General features: G+C 38.6%; 1 long non-coding RNA gene across 1 annotated transcript; it reads left to right on the top strand.

Moving 5' to 3' along the window:
* Window positions 1–3,028: 3,028 nt before the first annotated feature.
* Window positions 3,029–7,557, top strand: LOC121635450. Its single transcript, XR_006009464.1, has 3 exons — window positions 3,029–3,039; window positions 3,329–3,337; window positions 7,474–7,557. It is a non-coding gene; the product is annotated as an uncharacterized LOC121635450 (long non-coding RNA).
* The last annotated feature ends 11,840 nt before the right edge of the window (window positions 7,558–19,397 follow it).

The following is a 19,397-nucleotide window of genomic DNA, read 5'->3' as shown; positions in this document are numbered from 1 at the left end:
ATGGTACAGTCACAATGTTAATTATTTACTTGAACTCTATTTGGAATTCTAAAGCTCTCTGACTGGTTTTTTTTTGGCAGGGAAATACTTTGATTTATGAAGCAACACATTTTTACATTCAGAACTGAATTGAATTTTTCCTTTGTTTGTTTTTTTGTATTGTCTTGAAAGATTTCCATTAATATTTAATGTGATCATTTAGATACAGTTACATGAAAAAGAATGTACTACTCCTTTCAGCTGCAAGGTTTTGCATAACAAGACAGAATGCATAATTATCTGAGCAACACTAATCTACAAATTCAAAAATCAGTTAAATGTAACCTCGGACAACAATCCATGGTATATTATTGAATATGCTGAAGTATAATGCCAAGTAGGAAAGTAGATAGCCATGATCTTAGAGAAGCAGTTGCAGCTCATCAATCCGGGAAGGGTGTAATGTCACCAAAACAATCTGGAGTCCATTATTCTACAGTGAGAAATTATTCATAAGTTTAAAAAGCAAACATTGAAGACAGCTGCCAATCTTCCCAAGAGTGGTGATTCCAGCAAGTTCACACCAAAATTAGTCTGCTCAAAACTCAGAGAAAAACCATACAGCTACATCTCAGACCCTACAGGGCTCATTTAGCATGGTAAAGGTTAAAGTTTATAACAATAAATGTAGAAAAGGACTGAATAAATATGGCTTACTTGGAAAGGTTGTCAAAAGGGAACTGCCTCTTTATACAACAACAAAAAAAAGTATAAGGTACAAGGCAACGCTTCTTTTGTAATGGTGCATCTGAACAAACCACAAGACTTCTGGAACAAGGTCCTTTGGACAGACAACGCCAAGCAGAAATGTTTGATCATAATACACAGAACAGTATTTGATAGAAAGCTATTTTGCATTTCAGCCTGCTAAACATGTATAATTATGATTGACATTCTGATGCCAACTCAAAAAAGTTAATAGTACAGCTTAGCTAAACGTCTATTGGTAATCAAACCATATCACCTAGGGTTGTTCAAAAAATTTAATCCGGATAAAAGCTATCTGGCTTTCGTAATCCATTTTTTCAGGACAGCGGATCACGTAATCCAACTTACTTTTATCCCAGCTGTTCAAACCAAAATAGGATTGGATCACCCTGATCCAAAATCCTGTTTTTCAGGATCACGCAATCCGGATTTCCAGCATGTAGGTCAGTTTTCGCTGCCGGCCATGTGAAGAACAGCAGGCAGAAGAGACGGTTTGCATGCTCTGCGAGTGGAACCACCGGGATCATGCAGCATAATACGTGCATGTATTGTCCTGCATAACTTTGCAACCAGGCGGAATCTCCCTCTCTGTGACAATGTTAATGACGCACCGTGTGGAAGTACCAGACCAGCCTCTGTCATTCTGACAGAATGAGGGACGGGCGGAATGTGTAGTGAGGGATGCAATCGTTAGAAATTTCATTTTTTGACAGGTTTTCCTCTGATTATGCAGTGATGAATAACAGGAAAATGGAATATTATGTTAGTGTTTGTTATTGGATCTGTTAGGTTGTTTATTTCGTGAGGATATGATAATGTCATGTTTTTATTTTTACATTGTGCTTTTTTACCGTTTTATTTTACTACGCTGAAAGACTTAATAGGAGCCTGTCCCTGTGTTAACAACTTTATCACTGTAAGGGTTAAGTCAGGTGTAAAATACAAATATAAGCATATTTACCTAATAAAGAGTTCTGTTATTTGATCAGCTGTTAGGTTGTAGTTTCTTTCTGAAATCCACCTTGTAATCCTGCCCTCTGTTGGGATCAGGATAAACCTGAGGGTTTTATCAGATAACAACCAGGATTGGATTACGTTATCCAAGTGGATTTTGGAATCTGGATTTCCATTTTGAACAATGCATTTTCAAGATTTGATCCTATCCGATAACCGAAATCCTCTAGGATTATGTTTGAACAACCGGCCCCTAAAGATACCCTGGATGAGCCCCAGACTTGCCCCCATGTCATGGTTGTTGTTGTTTCATGCTCGGGTACCTACCAGTGTCCTAAGAACGTGAGGGTTCCGCACTATTCCTTGGACTGCCCTCTTCTGGAAAGAGATCTCTGAAGGTATTTTTGTTGGAGCCATTTCTCAGTTTCTAAGTTTGGAGTTCATGACCACGAGTACTCAAATAACCACCAGCACCACATTACCTTCACTCCCATGTCTTTTCAACTTCCTACTTAAATTCCTGGTGTGTTCAAGCTTGTGTTCCTGCTTTTGGATATTATTCAAGATCACTACATCTATCACTACTGCCATCTTTTGTAGTTTGTGGAGCACCATGATGTCTGGTTGGTTAGCCATCATCAGTTTATCAGTGGATCTGGAAGTCCCACAGGATTTAATCGCTATCATTTTCCACCACCTTTGATGATACATGCCAGTAGCAGCAATCCCTATCCGATAGAGATACTTTGCTAAAAAACTTGATATGTCTGGAAAGCAGCTGACATAAAGCGAAAAGGAATTGATAGTTTTTTTTTGTTCGTTTGTTTTTTTTAATAGAATGCTTTGCGACTCAAATTGAAATTACCAGTGAAACACATAACTAGATTAAAAAAAGCCACAATAACTGGAAACCTTCAAATATTTACTAAACCGTCAGTCAAAACAAATTATCCTATTTGATATTTTTTAGCCACATTTTTTTTATTTTTTATTTTCATTTCCAATGCTGAATATTTTATTGATATACCCTCTGGAAGTATACTTTTCTGACTTAGTCTAGACCTTTTGAATTGATGTGAGGTGATCACAGACACAACAATCTCTCCAAGCTAAACTCGGTTACCTCCTTATTTAATAACCATATTTATTACTGTACATCTGAACAAAACAGGATGTCTTAGTTATAAGATAAGGGATTTATTGTTGTTTGAACTTTCTGAACTTTGCAAACAGATAAAAATTAGTTTCCTAAAATTCAGCATCAGTGCTACACAACTATACATTTTCTCCCTCTATACCTGTATAGTACCTGATAGCACCTGCCTGCAGCATCAAAGGGTTCTAAGAGTGACGTCTATCTCGCCCTAGCAACACCAGTCCTCTCCTACTCTTCAGATTGCATCATCATAACCTCATTATATTCTGTTGTAATGAATCTCAGATGTTTAAGGAGGTTTGTGGCAGTACTGTAATACCTATTTGTCTATCTACACACATCATACAGCATCGTTGCTGTTCAGCACCACATGTGACTGAGCTTTGGACTGATTTATTGAGCGGAAGAGTGAGCGGCCGCTCACAGTGCCGCTACACTATGCCTTATTTCACACGTTAATATGACAAGCAGAAGAAAATAGTCCCTACCAGCTCTATATAATTTACACAAGACCCTGACTGTACAGTTACTTCCCACTGTGATGAACAACATATTTACCCCAAACATAAAATCAATTTGAGAGCAAACATAGCTGGTATTGGAGGTATTGATATTTCAGTATCGTTCCGCACATCAATACCTGCTGCTATGTGCTGGACTGTTTCAGAGACCACTTTGCACAGCCTGCACCTGGGGTCCTGTCTTATGTGCTAGACCACAGCCTCTGTTGTTCTCATACTCAGTACTTAGCTGGTTCATTTGTGCTGAAAGGCATTCATAAAGTGAAATTAATTTCTTTAGTCACCAGTTATGTATCATGTCAGGGTCTGGTGGAGTCCATCTAGTTATCCTTGGGACTCTAGCTTGGCTCTCTACCATTGAGATGGTTATTGGTTCTTGGTCTGGGAGATTGCTGTGGTCAACTCTGAGATCCTCTAACCATTAAGCACTGGTGTTATGTGATGTTTCTCTCTTCCACATATTCTTAGCCCCAAGTAGATCTGTTCTTATTTTACTGCCCTACCACAGAGTCCACTTTAAATGGTTCAGCGGAAAACTTTCTATTTATCCTGTTTCATCTTCTAACTTAAAAAAAAAAAAAAAATGACAATGACATTATCTTTCTCATTCCCCATTGTCGCAGCATCATAGTCATCTTGCAGTTGATAGTGCGTGCCTGAGGCGGCCTCTGCCAGACTGACTGGCCAGTAATTATGGTACGCTTGACAGGTATTTTTCTGCTAATTAATTTCATAAGCAGGCAACTGTTCATGTTTCCACTTTATTAAGCAGTGATGGTTAAGTGTTGGCAGTTTAGAGTGTGTCCTATTTTTCTAACCCTGTCAGAATGATGAATAGAAGTCAGAGGTGTTGAGAAAAGGGTACAAGTTCAGAATGGGTGGACATAAAACCAAGTTTGCAGATGAAAAAGATGGGTTATTGTAATAATAATACACTAAAGAATTTGTGGCAAGCCAAACCTGTCAAAGCTGAAATTCCACCTAAAAGTTAAGACTTAAAAGCACCAGTGGTGCTGACTCTCTCATAAGGGAGTTTAGAGCCTCTCAGTCCTTTCCCTGATCTTCACATTTGTGCCAAAAAAGCCTCTTAGGGCTCAAAACCGCTTTAATAGAAACTCTATCTTTTTTTTCTCCGTTTTTTGCTAGTGTACACAGAACACTTTGCTACAGTTAAAGAGATCTCAAACACAAATATAATGGTGTCCCATCACAGTGTGACTTTTGCTGCAGACAATGCACTGTGTCATCCAGCAGAGCGGAAAGCCACAGTGGAAGTGATCGCCAACCAAATCTCCAAATCACTCCTAAATTCAGAGGGAATTTGTTGCTCACTATGATACAGTAATTGTACTATTCAGATGCAAGATGTTAGTATTTGAATTGATTTGATCTCTATGGTTAAAATTACAAAATGCATTTAGGTAGAAGATTGGAGAACTAAGAAATTTCTTTAAGCTCTTCCATGCATGCACAAATTTGAATTAAACAGAGAAAAAGCAAACAATTTAACTTATTTGCACTGACATATGGTATTTGTGTTAAACAGTGTTAATTTTATTGACAGATTTTTGTCAGCCTTTCTCAACGACCTCTTTTTCCACATGAATACAAAAGGATAACTTAATAAAAACTAATGCACATGGATCAATACAAGGATGAAAAGGTATCAACACACAAATAAAAACGAGACAAAAATACCCAGTAGAAACTACATCCAAACAGAACAACTGTTTTGTGTCAAAAGACGAGAGGAACACAAATCAAAATACAAATCCTCGTATTGTGTTACTGCACACGCTTGGTTACCCAGGAGGATGCTCTAAACAGTTCCCACATGTTCTGTCTTTCATGATAAATGATCTTAAAAAATTTCAACTCCAAGAAGAGAAACAAGAGCTGACATATGGACATATTTCACATATGATACGAGGCAAATCAAAGTGATGTGTAGCAACTATAACCGGAAAAACACAACAGTCATGCTGAAATCCATGCAAAGGTAAGCATGCTAACACTATGTCCAGATATTCCTGTGCTTTTGCAAAGTTAGTTACTTTTGGAGAAAGAAATGACCCATTACTTTCATGCATTAAAATGTTTTAGGAAACAAAGTAGGTGTGACTAAACCCAAACATTTTAGTCAAAAAACTGCCAACTGTCAAAGTTTGCTGTCAAAATTAACAATAGTGTGAAACAACTTTGACTAGGACTTACTGTACAACAACCACTCGCTCAGTTTCTCTCAAACTTCCCCAGCTGAAAACATCTTTATCATCATCTGTAAACATAAACAGTGTTGATGCTGCATGAAAGAAAATCTTTGTTCCAAAAGCAACACTGGGTTGCATTCATTATTTACCCCCCCCCCACACACACACACACATAGCCCTATCTTTGCAAGATTCTCCCTCCTTCGATGGCATATTAGCATGACAAAAACGAAGGAAAGAAAATAAGAACCACCAGGTCTCTTTGATATTCCTCTCCACTCCATGCCTTTCCCTTAGTTCTTCTTGCAGCCCTGTTCACCAGGGAAAGATAATTGTCGGGAATCTTGTTCACTCTTCCTTTGCATTCCTCTCCTTGTCAGTAATGATGGTAAGCCTTTTGAGGTGCAACCGGGCCAGGGAACCAATTAGAGATTCTGAGTTTAGCTGACTTCAGAAAGGAGAAGTCAGGCAGGCCACACTTGTGTCCTTTTGTTAGGTAATAACAAATAAATTGCCCATGAACAGTGGCTTTATCTTGGTGAAAATCTTGCTCTGAATGAATCAGGAGGAGTCTTTGTGAACAAATTTGCCAGAGATGATGGATCCAACTCACACTAATAGTTTGATCAGAAAGACTGCAGGAGGAGATGGCAGGAAATAAGGGGATTTTGTCATTTTGAGGCAATCGAGTTTGAGGCTTTTCAACATTTTAAGCTAGATAATCCCCTAAATCAAGTCAAACATGGAGTCTGGACCTTCTTCACAATGGGGGAGAATCAATTACTGATGCAAAAGCATAATCAGGCTTTCTCAAAAATCTTTGGAACAAATGGGTCAACATGTTGTGTTGCATGAATAACAGTGCGCTTTTTCCACTTTCTGCATTTCTTTGCTCCCCTGCTCGCTCTCAACTTCTCCCTATTCAATCACTTTTTCTCTCCCCACACACTCCTGTGAATGCCTCAGCTGCAAATTTCCATCAGACTTGTGAAATGACTGCCAGAAACAAATACCACAGCTGTGTGTTAAACCAAGGGAAGGCTTTTGTCTTAGGGACAACTTGTGGTGCAAGTTGTTTCCCCTTCCAACCTCTTCTATGGTGTCTCATCCAAGTTGGAAGCAAGGCCCCCTTGCTGAAAAATCCACCTCCTCATGAGAAATGGAGCCTGAATTCCACTGCTTAAATTTTCACGTACCCTTATTATGCTCACAATGAGGCCTACTTGCATTACACAGAATATTGATTATCCTACAAGGAGGAAAGGCAGGGACAAGAGAGCAATTTGCAAGGGATTGACATAAACAAGTTCAGTCTCTCTTCAAATATTAGAGGAGAGTAGTGTCAAACAGTCGGCTTTATTTTTCTTAAAATGCAGTGGAGCCAAGGTGCTGGCAGTGTGTGCTTTCTGACTTAATTTGCAAACTGCCCTTGGTGATGACGCACAATCTGCCTGCAATAATCACAGGAAGTGAAGTGTTCCACTTCTTCAATTTGCAAACATGTCTCAAATTCTAATACTTGGCAAGCAGGTGTGATGCAAGGTCAGAATCACTGTTTGAGTCAGAAAATCAGCGGTACCTGTGGTGCTGCAAATACCCACAAACGTTGGTCAAACTTCCCATCCTTCAATCTGTCTGCTTGTTACCAACATATTGTTAATGGTTTGGAGTGTCTACAACTTTATTCTGTCATTTTCTCATGGGATTGGGAAAATGTAGCAGACAAACTAATGTTTTGACAACTTGGGCTCTTGGAAACACTCTTCTCCACACTCCAGACCACTTGGTGGTAGTAATGCACCAATTCGTCCTCACCAACCACCAAAAATATATAAAGAACAACTGCAGAACAGAAATCAGGGTTTACTGAACGCATCGGAGGGAGAAAAGAGATATGGAGAAACAGGTGACTGGGATGAAAGAGGGCAGATATTGTGCTCTTGGTTTAACAGTAAATGTGTTTCTTATTACATCTCCCTCTCGTCTGTGATATGAGTATAGTAAGTTACATAGTTATGTTACATACTTATTGTAAGAGGGCTGGGAATGTTTATTTCTCCAAAGGGGGCACATTAGAAAAAGTTTAAGAATCACTGCTTTAATTGACCAAACTGCATGAACAACATCATGCAGTTGCAACAACTACTTGCTGGAGGTGATGAGCCCCGACACGGGGACCAAAAACTGCTCATTCAGCACTAGTAAACAATTGTGTAAGCAAGTAAACAAGTGTATGCAGTCTTGAGGGGTTTACTTTGTTGTTCAACTCTAATCGGATGGGGTTTCACCAGAATCTGTCCATTATGAGCAGCAGGAAAGGCAGCAAGTTATTTCACTTGCTGATCTACCTTTTAATGGCTCACTGGATGGTCAGTCTGCTTTCACACTAAGGAAATAACACTAGAGTTCATTTACACAAAGACTTCCGGTTTTCAAGCGGATCAGAGCGTGCTTCTTTCACATAACAAACCACGCGATCCAAAAACATTTTACAAAAAAATAAATAACATTTTCCTCATCAATATCTTTGTCTACTTAAGACACAACATTGGAGTTTGATATCTGGCATGAAGTCACATTTTTTTTTCCTTTTAATAATTGTGATTGGGAAAACAGTCTCTGCATTTTAACTCTAGATTTCTTCAGTAGCAGCTGGCTGCTATGTTTTGCTGCTGGGGAGCAGTTTGGGGGTTAAGGGCCATGCTCAGGTGTCCAAATTTGTTCACGTCTGTTGGGGATTCACACTGGGGACTTGACCCTCTGGACTTCCAGACCAAAGTCCACCTCTGTGACCACTAGGCTGTCACTCTCTTAGAACCTGAGAGGACTCTGACAACTGTTTACTCACTGCTCAAATTACCTCAAGCAACCCCAGTTCAAAGGGAGGAAAATACCAAAATAAAACCCAATAATGACAAAATGACTTCTTGGTTTGATTAAATATTACAGTTTGATATATATATATATATATATATATATATATATATATATATATATATATATATATATATGTATATACATATATATGTGTGTGTGTGTGTGTGTGTGTGTGTGTGTGTGTGTGTATTTATTTATTTATTTATTTTTTAAATAAGCACCTCATTCTTGCTTTTTTTCAATTTGTATAAGTAATTTAAACTTAAGTTGCATATAATCTGAAATATGTTAAGGATATGATATGTTCAGGGATATTTTTCCATTTCAAAGGAAATTCTCAATATACTGAGGAACTTTTTGAATGCATTAACATTTAATTTTATTCTGTCCCCCTCCCCCAACCTTCATACACTAACAACAGCTCAGTGTTTACACAAAGATAAACAGAGAACGAGTGTTAATAAATGTACAGAGTTATATCCATGGCAATACTAATCACACATTAAATCAATGTCAGTCCATGCCGTTTCTTCTCCCTAATCAACATATTGCAGAATGTGCGGCCTTGCTGTGGGGGATGGTGGCGTAGGGGACAGCAAAGCTTAGAGCGGAGGCGGAAGAGAAGGGAAAGATCTTCAAAGCATCTGCTTTACAAGTCTGATGTATTCTCACTTGCTGTGTTAAAATCCTTTGTGTCTCATTAGGCTGCGATTTTTGGGACCATGCCTTTGTGCACTGGACAAATTCTGTTTGAAATGCAAGCGGGTAGAGACGGGATCTCTCTGCTGTTAGCAAACCCATGGGCTCTAGTTTTGTCAGGGAAAAAGAGGATCACTTCTCTTGAGAATAAAGGGGTTGATTTGATATTTTTTAAAAATTGTATTTTCAATATATACAGTGACTGAATGATTTAAACAGGACACCTTGCTAGTAATGGGTTTGACCCTCTTTAGCCTTCAGAATTACTTTATTGATTCATGTCATAGATTCAACAAGGTTTTGGAAACGTTCATCAGAGATTTCACTTCATATGCCAAGAAAATATCCCACACACCGTTAAACCAATACTATTAGCCGGCAATATTGATTCAAGAGAGGATGGATAGTAGTTTTGTGTTTACACCAAATTGTGACTGTACTATCTGAATGTTGCAGCTGAAATGGAGACTCATCAGACCAGGCAATGTTTATCCAAACGCCTAATGTCAAATTTTGGTGATTCTCTGTGTCTGTTCTTATCCGATAGGAGTGGCACCTGGTGGTGGTCTAATGCTCCTTTAAGATTGGATGTGTTGTACATTCAGCGATTCTGCATTGTTTGATTGTGTTTGGATGGTTATTTAAATTACAGTTGCTTTTGTCATCACCAATCAGTCTGGCCATTCTTCTCTGACCTATGACATTGAGACATTTTTGTCCAGACAACTTCCGCTTATCGGTTATTTTCTCTCTTTCTTTTGGACCATTTTCTGTAAACTTAGTCATGTCATTTTTAACACTCGGTGTTCTGTAGCAAGATGATTCCTCCAGAATGTGATAAATGGTCTAACATCTTCAATTTCCGCATGTTAATTTATGTAAAGGCAATGACTTCCATTTGTCCTGGTCATGTACTTGATGTCAACCTCATGTCATCGATGACTTTCTTGGTCAATACCAAATTCATATTTTTGTCAGTGCTTACAATTTTCCATCCATACATACTCAATGACTTCTTCTTTCCAGCTAACAATGTTTTATTTTTTTTCAATCAACTAGATCAATTGAAAGTATTTAACAAAACCTTTTGATAATTGTTCATATTAGAGCTGTTTTGTCAATCAGACTCTGATGAATCATCCCTGTCAAGTGGCGATATAAAGGAAAAAAAGCCTCATATCAGTGAAAGCGTATTTCTTTGATTTTCTGTCACTTTGACGTCTTCTTAGGTCTTCTTATTGTTTCACTTTTATAGTTTTCACATTTTATCCGTACTGTAAATTTTAGACACAGATGACTTGGAAAAGCATAACACTTTTTGCAACATACCATAACTTATTACTATGAGAAATGGCATGCTTCAGCTCAGTGCTCTTCTGACAGTTTTCTTGTTCTGGACATGTTTTCAGGTGCAACAGCTCGCAAGCCAAGCACTTTTTAAGTTGTATTTGTTTTAGAAAAAACAAATTATAAGATATTCCCAAAGAAACAAAAACATAAATTGGGAAAAATATCAGTAATTACTATCTTTATTTTTATATGTATGTTTTAAAAAAAGACTAAATGGCATATTCAGCTGTTAAAATAAATGTTTTTGTCGGTTTTTAAAGCGGCTGTAAGACAAATGGCAAATAGACAACTCCAATGCAAAAATGTGTGTGTGGCAGTTATACAAACTCTTTATAGTTCATTGTGATGTGCAGATATTTTGATCTGTTACTTTCCCTGTTTTTTCTAAACTTAATGAAAACATTAAAGTAGTTTAGGATGGATCTATTGTGTTAATATTAAACAGAATAGGGGCTCTAATTAGTCTTTTTGGACTTTGTGAGCCAGCCCTTTCCATCTCTTTACAGTCCATTTGGCTTCGCTTTTCCAATTGCACCGAGGCCAGCACTTTTTATTTTCTTTTTATATATTTATTAATAAGGGTTATAATTGAGCTCAAAAGAAGGACACAGAAGTTCATGACTTACTGTAAAAGGATGCCTTCTCTGGTTCTCAATGATTAGTGTAGCAACAGCTTGACAGGAAAACAGAAGTGTATTCAGTGGGAAGTTTTTTGAGGCAGAACCAAGTTCCTTGCTGAATTGTACAGATGTAAAGCCTGCTTCATCTTTGTAAGCAGTTTTTGGATGTGTTTAGTTAAAAGAGCAAGCCTGTTCTTACAAATCTGCTTTTAAATTGCAGCAGTCAATTTATTTTTGCAAGTAATTCCCAGTGACATTTTTTGTGGAATGCCTGGGCAAATACATGAAATGATTGTCTGAGATGGAGGTGAATCGCCTTTGCTATTTCTCCAAATTTAGCTGCTGATGTGGATTGAAAAACCTGTTCGTTTGCAGCTACAAAGTGTACTGCTCATTTAATGGTACAGAATTAAACTTCATGATGCAGCATGGACACAAAACTATGTATATGCTTGAGCATGGCTGTTCATGGAGGTCAAACCCAGTCTAAAGGTTAGTTTTGCTAAAATCAAAAAAGAAAAAAACAACAACATACTTTTGTCAAAGTCGAAAAACAACTTTTTACTAATTTTTTCTATAATAACCTGTATTTAAATAGTGGGCCATTAATATTTCCCTAAACAGACAGATTTTTCCAAGCAAACAAAGTAAGGTTTGATTATAAGAATAATAAAAATAAGAAAACCTTTATTAAGCCAGATTTAGGCTTGCGCGGCGTCTACGTGCAGTCTGTTATTGCGTAGTGACACTGGTGAGTTTGCTCTCGCACTCGGGCGAAGGGGGGACATGTCAATTTGGTGTCGTGTTACAGTTTCTCCTTATAATCTGAAGGTGGCAGCAGGGGTGGTATCGGCCGGTAAACTCACCAGGTCAGAGTTCTTTTGATGGTTCACTTCAGTTTGGTAGGTATTTTCTGTTTTAAAACAATTTTCGTCCAGTATGGTTCAGTGTCTTTATTAGCTTGTTGAAGAAAACGAAAAATAGTTAGATCAGTCTCTCATCAACTTGATCCGGTGGTTATTGTTTTTAAAAATATCCAGATATCCGGCAACAAGTGATCCAAACTGATCAATCACAAGGGAGTACCTCCGCGTAACCATCTGCGTAGCTGGGGTCCATGTCAGGTCTGGCAGAGGTGCGTGTCGAACCTCTGCGGAGCTACGCCGAGCCTGTGGCGGTCACAAAGAAGCCACCTTTAGTCCCTCAGTGGGGAAAATTGCTTCGTTGCAACAGTACAGGTGCTGGAAGCAGAAGCATGCAGGTGATTTAAAAAAGAACACACACAAAAAGTAATACTTATAATGTACAGTATATGGTCTGACAGGTAAGTATGTACAGTATATGAATATGTACATAAATATATAAACACAGTTTCTATGTGTTCATTGTAAAGTCTGATAGTGAAAGGCAGGAAAGATCTTCGGTATCTCTCCTTCACACAGCAAGGATGGATCAGTCTGTCACTGAAGTTCCTCCCCAGAGCACGCAGGGTGTCCTGCAGGAGTTGGGAGTCATGGTCCAGCATGGATGTCAGTTTTGGCAGGATCCTTTACTCACCTACCTCCTGCACTGAGTCCAGAGAACAGCCCAGGACTGAGCTGGACTTCTTCCAGCTTCTGGCTCTCTGTGATTCTGCTGCTCCAGCAGGATGACTGATGCCATCACAGTCATAGAAGGTCCTCAAGAGTGCCCTCTTCACTCCGAAAGAGTGCAGTATCCTCAGAAGCTATAGCCTGACCCTTCCTGTACAGTATGTCAATGTTGTGAATCCAGCCCAGTTTATTGTTTAGGTGAACAACTTAGGTACTTACAAGAGTCCACTCTCTCAATGTCCGTTCCCTGGATGTTCACTGGTGACAGGACAGCAGACATTGAATAGGAAGTGGTTTTGCTGACACCAATCAGCAAATTTCTAAGTCACTCCTCTATACTCCACGTCGCAATACTCAGTGATCCGTCCAACAATCGCACAGTCATCTGAGAACTTCCTTTGAGCACAGCTGTCCATGTTGTCTGAAGTCTGCAGTGTAGAGGGCAAAGAGAAACAGGGCCAAGACCATCCCATGGTGGAAAGCATATGCTTTGTATGAGAGTGCAGAATCCACTGTACCAGATGAAGGTCCACCCCAGCCCTCTCTGTGGCTTTCAGGAGCACTGGCTGGATGGTGTTGAAAGCACTGGAGAAATAAAAAGAACTTGATTCTCACAGTGCTGCCAGGCTTCTCCAGATGAGCCAGAGCATGTTGTAGCAGAAAGATAACCCCATCTTCTACTTCAGTGCCAGGCTGGTAGGCGAACTGCAGTGGATCCCTGGAGGTTCCCACCGTGGAGCGGAGGTGTCCCAGGATCAGTCCCTCCAGTGTCTTCATCAGATGGTATGTGAGAGCCACCAGCCTGTAGCTGCTGAATTTTCTTGCTCAAGTAGAACTTAACCAAGCAAACAAATGAATGAATGAATGAATGAATGGATGAATGAATGAATGAATGAACGTAACTAACTGACTTCCTCACCAATCAAACAGGGGAACTTAAATACAAGTTTAGCTAATTCAAGAGTAAACTTAAAATGGGGGAAATAAAATGGCTACTACATTTTGCACCAACCAAAACCTTAAAATAAAGGGGCCCAAACACCCTTTTGACACCACAGCATGTGGTAAAGTCCAATGAAGCTGGCAGCAGCTTACTGGAGTCCTTACCCCTTGCCATGCCTTCGCTGCACCAGGAAGGAGAGACTTCACCCAGGTAATGAGAAAGGAAACAAATAATACAAACAAAATTTGACCTTACAGTGCCAATGTGTAAATAATCTTGTAAGGTATGGGAAAATAAAGTAATTTAGAAAAGAAATAATGTAAAATGGAATGGGTAGTGTTTAGACTTATGACTGCAAATAAAAATTAAAGTGGAAATACACTGGTGGCGAGATATGGATCTTACCATGTGTGGCTGGCCATCACACATTGCTACTGACAAAACTGTGCAACAGCTGAGAGTGGCATTACTAACCTAAATGGCATTACTGGCACCAACACAGCTATGTAACGTTGTGTAATGTAACCGTTTTGCATCCCTACTCCAATACACCGGAAACAAATAGCTAAATTCCCTCATCCGAATTATGTCATTCAGCTTAGCAGAGGCCTGGTTACGAGCCATTCATTTGATTCAAGTATGTTGGAGAAAGGATACATATAAAAGATACAGGATAGGAGATCTCAAGGATCGGACTTGGGCACCCCTGCCTTAAGCAATGTCTGTGACTATGGGTTCACTTGATAAATTGTGTTTAAGTTATATTTTTCTGCTCTTACAGACACTCTGCAGTTCTGAAGATGATTTCATTTTTCTTTTGACTCTTTTTAATGAGCACTCTTGAGCCATGCTTTAACTCTGAGCTTTTCACCTTATCTGCCTCAAATCTTGCAAGTCATCATTGCACATTCTGTACAGTAGCTTTGGTACAAAAACTAACTCAATTGCAGAAAAATGACCCATATGTGCATGGAAAACCAAGTTGCAGTAAAGTATGAAGAGACAAGTTACAAAAATTCCCTAAATGCCAGACAAATCACACATTACAGACCAACTTTTACATGCTTTATATAACCAGCAAGGAGAGTGGTGAGCTAAAATATGAATGAGAAGGGAAGCACGAAATGAAATTTACATAAGGTTATGAATCAAAGATCTGTGGAAGTATTGAGTAGACAGTGTGGGTGATTCCAACCCACCTGCCTTCACATAGCAAGATGCACCAACTATAAAAGCATGAGCACCCTTCCCACAATTTAAAACCACATTTGTGCTTTAAGACACGACAAGATGCACAACTGGGAGACGCTGACAAGGAATACTAATGACAAGCACGGTTCCAGGACAAAATAAATCACACCGGAAGATGTTGCGTGACCTGCTCGACTTATGCAAAATGCTCACATATCTGTGCTGAGGGCGTTTGTGGTGAAAGTTTATTAAACTAACATGAAGCGCTCACAACCATCCCACGGTTCAGGGACATTTTTCTCAGCTGTCAGTTCGGTGACAGATGTAAATTAGGCAGAAAATGCTGGAGCAATGTATCTTAGAGGCATGCCATGAAAAGAAACGGTCTCTTAAAAGCAAAAACACAAACAAATGCTGCGGTGGATTGATACTGTTTCTTTGACAAACAATTTTCTTTTTTGTTTATGATCTAGATGAGTGAAATTTCAAAGAGCAATGCTATATATTAGTGTGTATGATCATTGGGGTACCTAAAAAATCATTACTCTATATTACTTGAGTATTTGCCTGTTTTCTGAGCTGTGCATGAACTTAGTCTTTTTCTTTTAGCTTTGATTTATCTGTGATGTGCTAAGTTCATTAGCGGCAATCACTGAGGCTTGTCAGAACTGCACTAAAGTGATTTTGTTAATGACTCAGGAGATGGATCATCCTGATGTATGTAGGCATCTCTCAGGGAAAAATAAATAAATAAATAAAAAGAAATAACGTGGCTGTATTCAAAGCTTCCAGTGGCTGATCGAATGCTCGCCCAGAATAGTCAATACCTTCTCATTAGCGAGGGAAACATCAGAAAAAGCCTGTTCAAAAGTACATCATCATAGTTGCCTTGTTTGTAAAGGTTGTATTTCTAAAATGCAAATAGCTGCACCTAACATCATGATGGAAGAAAAAAAAAAGAGAGAAAGATCTTAGAATATGCTCAAAGCCACTTTTATAGAGCGGGCATAGAGAAATAGGAACAAAGAGGCAGGGAATATTTGGTTACTAAGAACTTGTTTTCTGACCATGTTGCATATTACTAACTGAAACGTAATTACTGCAGCTCTGGAGAAGTTTTTGGTTCATTATCAATCGCTGAATATCTAATTCCAGCTTTTAAGCACTCATATAAATGATATGGTTTTATGAGCACTATTTGAAGTGACAATACTGAAGTGTACCTCTCAAAGTAATTAAAGTCGAATGCATCCTTTATTCCGCTTTGCTTGACTTGTGTGTTGCATGTGAATCAAGTCTGGTAACATTTGTCATTGATTTATTACATCATAAAATAAGCACCTAACACTTATGTCCCCTGAAATGTAATGGAAGCTGTAAGGGCCTCAGTTGGTAACCCCCCCCCCCCAAGGTGTACCTCTGTCAGCTACACATTGTTCCACTGCCACCCATAGGCTCCACTACACCAGCTTACCCATTAGGCCCGTGCATTGATCTCAGCTCCACATATAATGGTTGCAGAACAGACACGATGCAAGCAGCTCTCCTCAGGAAGCTTAGTTCTGCTGCAGTCACTGCTCATGCAAATAATATATTATTTAGCAGAAACAGCGATGAGAACAAGCACAATTCCTCTCATAGTAGGATGCTGTCATTTGCCCCTGACTGTTGGTGTGAAAGCGGATTACAAGAGGAAGGAAGGAAGTAACTGTGAAAAGGTACTTCACAAAGCTCTGAATGAATGTGCTTCTGTCTAATAATTCCCTACAGAAAACAATACAAATTTATGTCAATCCAGAAATGCCTACGTTTTTACCAAGCAAGCTACTGCAGTAAAAAAAAAAACAAAACAAGAAAAAAAAAAAATGCTAGAATTATAAGTCACAAAATAAGAAAAGGGTAAGTTATTGATTTTAACACTGCAGTGTTATCAGGAGTTTAATATTCAGGACTGGCTCATGAGAATCTTTTTAAGAACCTGATCACAACTTGGCACTGGCATTTATTTTTTTTATAATTTATCCTCCTTAGAAATGAAGGTATTGTAATAATACAAAAAAATATTCACATTTTATTTAATATTTTACTATCAGAACTTGTTTGTGGAAAAAAATGCTAGAAATTAAAAAAGGGGAAAAAATGGCAATAAGGCATGTATTATTTTACACTGGGAATATAATGCAAATGTATGTCTGTGTTGAAACACACAAACTAGAGCTGGATGATGAGCCAAGTGAACAAAAATGCAGGAGGTCATCAGGGCACTGCAGAGCAGCTTCAGTATTCATTGGAACTGATTTGCCAATTCTTCTTGGCTCTGGAGTAATGCTGGGTCAGTAAGTCAGCCAGTGACACACCTGTACAGCTCACATGATAAAAAGCAGAAAATGAAACTGCATCTCATTCGTCTCTGGAAAAAGAATTTGACAGACAGGACTGAAAATGGAGGGAAACTACTTGTTAAAATGAGTAGAAATGCAGAAGCTACTGTTTTTGTTTAATACATTTTTATAGAGTTTTCGGAAAATTTTATGGAATTAATCAGTCAAATTCAAACCAGCCTGTTTTAAGTCCAATCCTAGTTTGTTTGCTCAAAGTCTGGTTCTTTTTTGGTTTGTTTTTGTCCTGTCCTTTAATATTGATGAATTGAGTGTTGCAACCCCCAAATATACAGAGTCCCTAATCTTACTACGTCCAGCAGACTATTTGTCTATTATTTGTCTTTTGAAGTCCTCAAGTTAATATAATTGCACCATGCTAAATATTTGTCCAGTACCGGGTTCAAATGAACATCTGTGTTGACCACATCAGCTCAACTGAATAAGAAGATAAAAGTTACAAAGTCTTTTATAAAACCACCCCAACACTGGTGTAGTTTCATTTTTTCCTTTGTCCACATCCACCCAATTACACTGGGGCTTTCAGGGGAGCCTTATTTTTGCACGTGCATTTATATTAGTGCACATAGCGTGGTCAAAAATATGGTTACTATTAAAAAAAAAACAACTACTGTATGCAGCTTGTTTAATCAGAAACATTGACGGAAAGTTCTTTAACCACAAAAAGAAACACATCAGGTGGATGTGTGGACACTCACAGCACACAACAGACAAACAATGTTGCTGTCCATGGTGCTGAAGGAAAGCTCATATGAAGATTTTTAGGCCTCCCCTGAACCTATCAGCTGAATCTCTTTAGGGGAGCTCCTCTGCCTTTCAGGGGGAGCCAAGCTGTCCACGCCTTACATGCTCTCTGACCCTAAGACTGGTTTTAACTAGTTTTTGCTAGTTCCCCTGAATCTGTTAGCTGCTGATTACAAAAAAACACAAACACCTCCTGCATTTGACCCCCACCCACATGCCTGAAAAATACTGTGACCCATGTTGTCTTCACAGAATTAAAATACTGAAATAAACATCACACAAAGCAACATAAGTAAACTGTATATGATGCTCAATCCTTCAAGGGGTTGAACATTAAGAAGGCTAGGTTATGTTGGAATATATCAATAATACTTCTCCATTTTTTTTATATATATTCTTTTTTTATTCTTTTTTATACATGTGTGTGCTTATTATGCGGATATGTGCAGGAGTCTCAGTTCTCAGTGAAGGTTACAAATTCCTGAGGTCAACAGAACCTTGGTACAGTGAAGGAGTGTAGACTAGAAATGATTAGCTATTTTGCTATTTGGTAGATAAACCTCTTTTTAAGTTCTTCCTTTTAAAGTTCAACGCCGTTTCACTCCACTTATCAGAAGGGGCGAGATGTTCCAGAAACACACTGTGCTTGTCACTCCCCTTCCTGTTTCTCTCCCTTCCTCTTCTATTTGGTGACCAGCTGCTGGGAGGGTGGAGCTCAGATCTACCTACAGCTTTTACATTATATAAAAAAGGGTTCAAGGGAAAGATAGGTTGTTCAGACTTCAGACCGCCTGAGCTGACAACTTGTCAGAATACAGCGGGAGAATCACTGAGCCCATATCTATATTGCATACTTTTCTCAACCTGTAATACATATTTTAACATATATTGTGAGTGTGTGATTATTATTTTCCAATGCAAAAGATCTAGCTGAGAGTTGAAGGAGAGGGCAATTTCTCAACAGTAAATGACATTTGGATGAAGTAGAAATTTTATTTGGATAAAGTCTGATATAAATAATTACCTCATTCCTCCTTTCCACCTACTTTTTTAATGGGTACCTGTAACCAATGACATTTTAGGGCTTGGTATTTTTGGGCTTGGTAAAATTGTCTCCCAGAAAACCATGAGTTTATATTTTGTGAAACTTTTACCAGTTTATTCCAGTGGCTTTGTCTGTACAACATCATATTAAAGATGGTTGGGTAGGACTCTCTTAGACAGTAAATAGAGATATCAGATGTGAAGAAATCCTGAAAGGGGCATATTTTAAAATAGGTCATAATATCTCCAAGTTGACTTAAGAAGTATTTCAGCACTTCCTACATGTTTGAAGTAAAAGATTGAAAAATCATTTCGACGTAAGGTAGTGACCTTTGAACTCAAGTCAAAGG

This window comes from Melanotaenia boesemani, chromosome 24, assembly GCF_017639745.1.
Source record: "Melanotaenia boesemani isolate fMelBoe1 chromosome 24, fMelBoe1.pri, whole genome shotgun sequence".
NCBI classification, from domain to species: Eukaryota; Metazoa; Chordata; class Actinopteri; order Atheriniformes; family Melanotaeniidae; genus Melanotaenia; species Melanotaenia boesemani.
The sequence above is the reverse complement of the archived record's forward strand: the minus strand, read 5'-3'. Positions and strand labels throughout refer to the sequence as shown.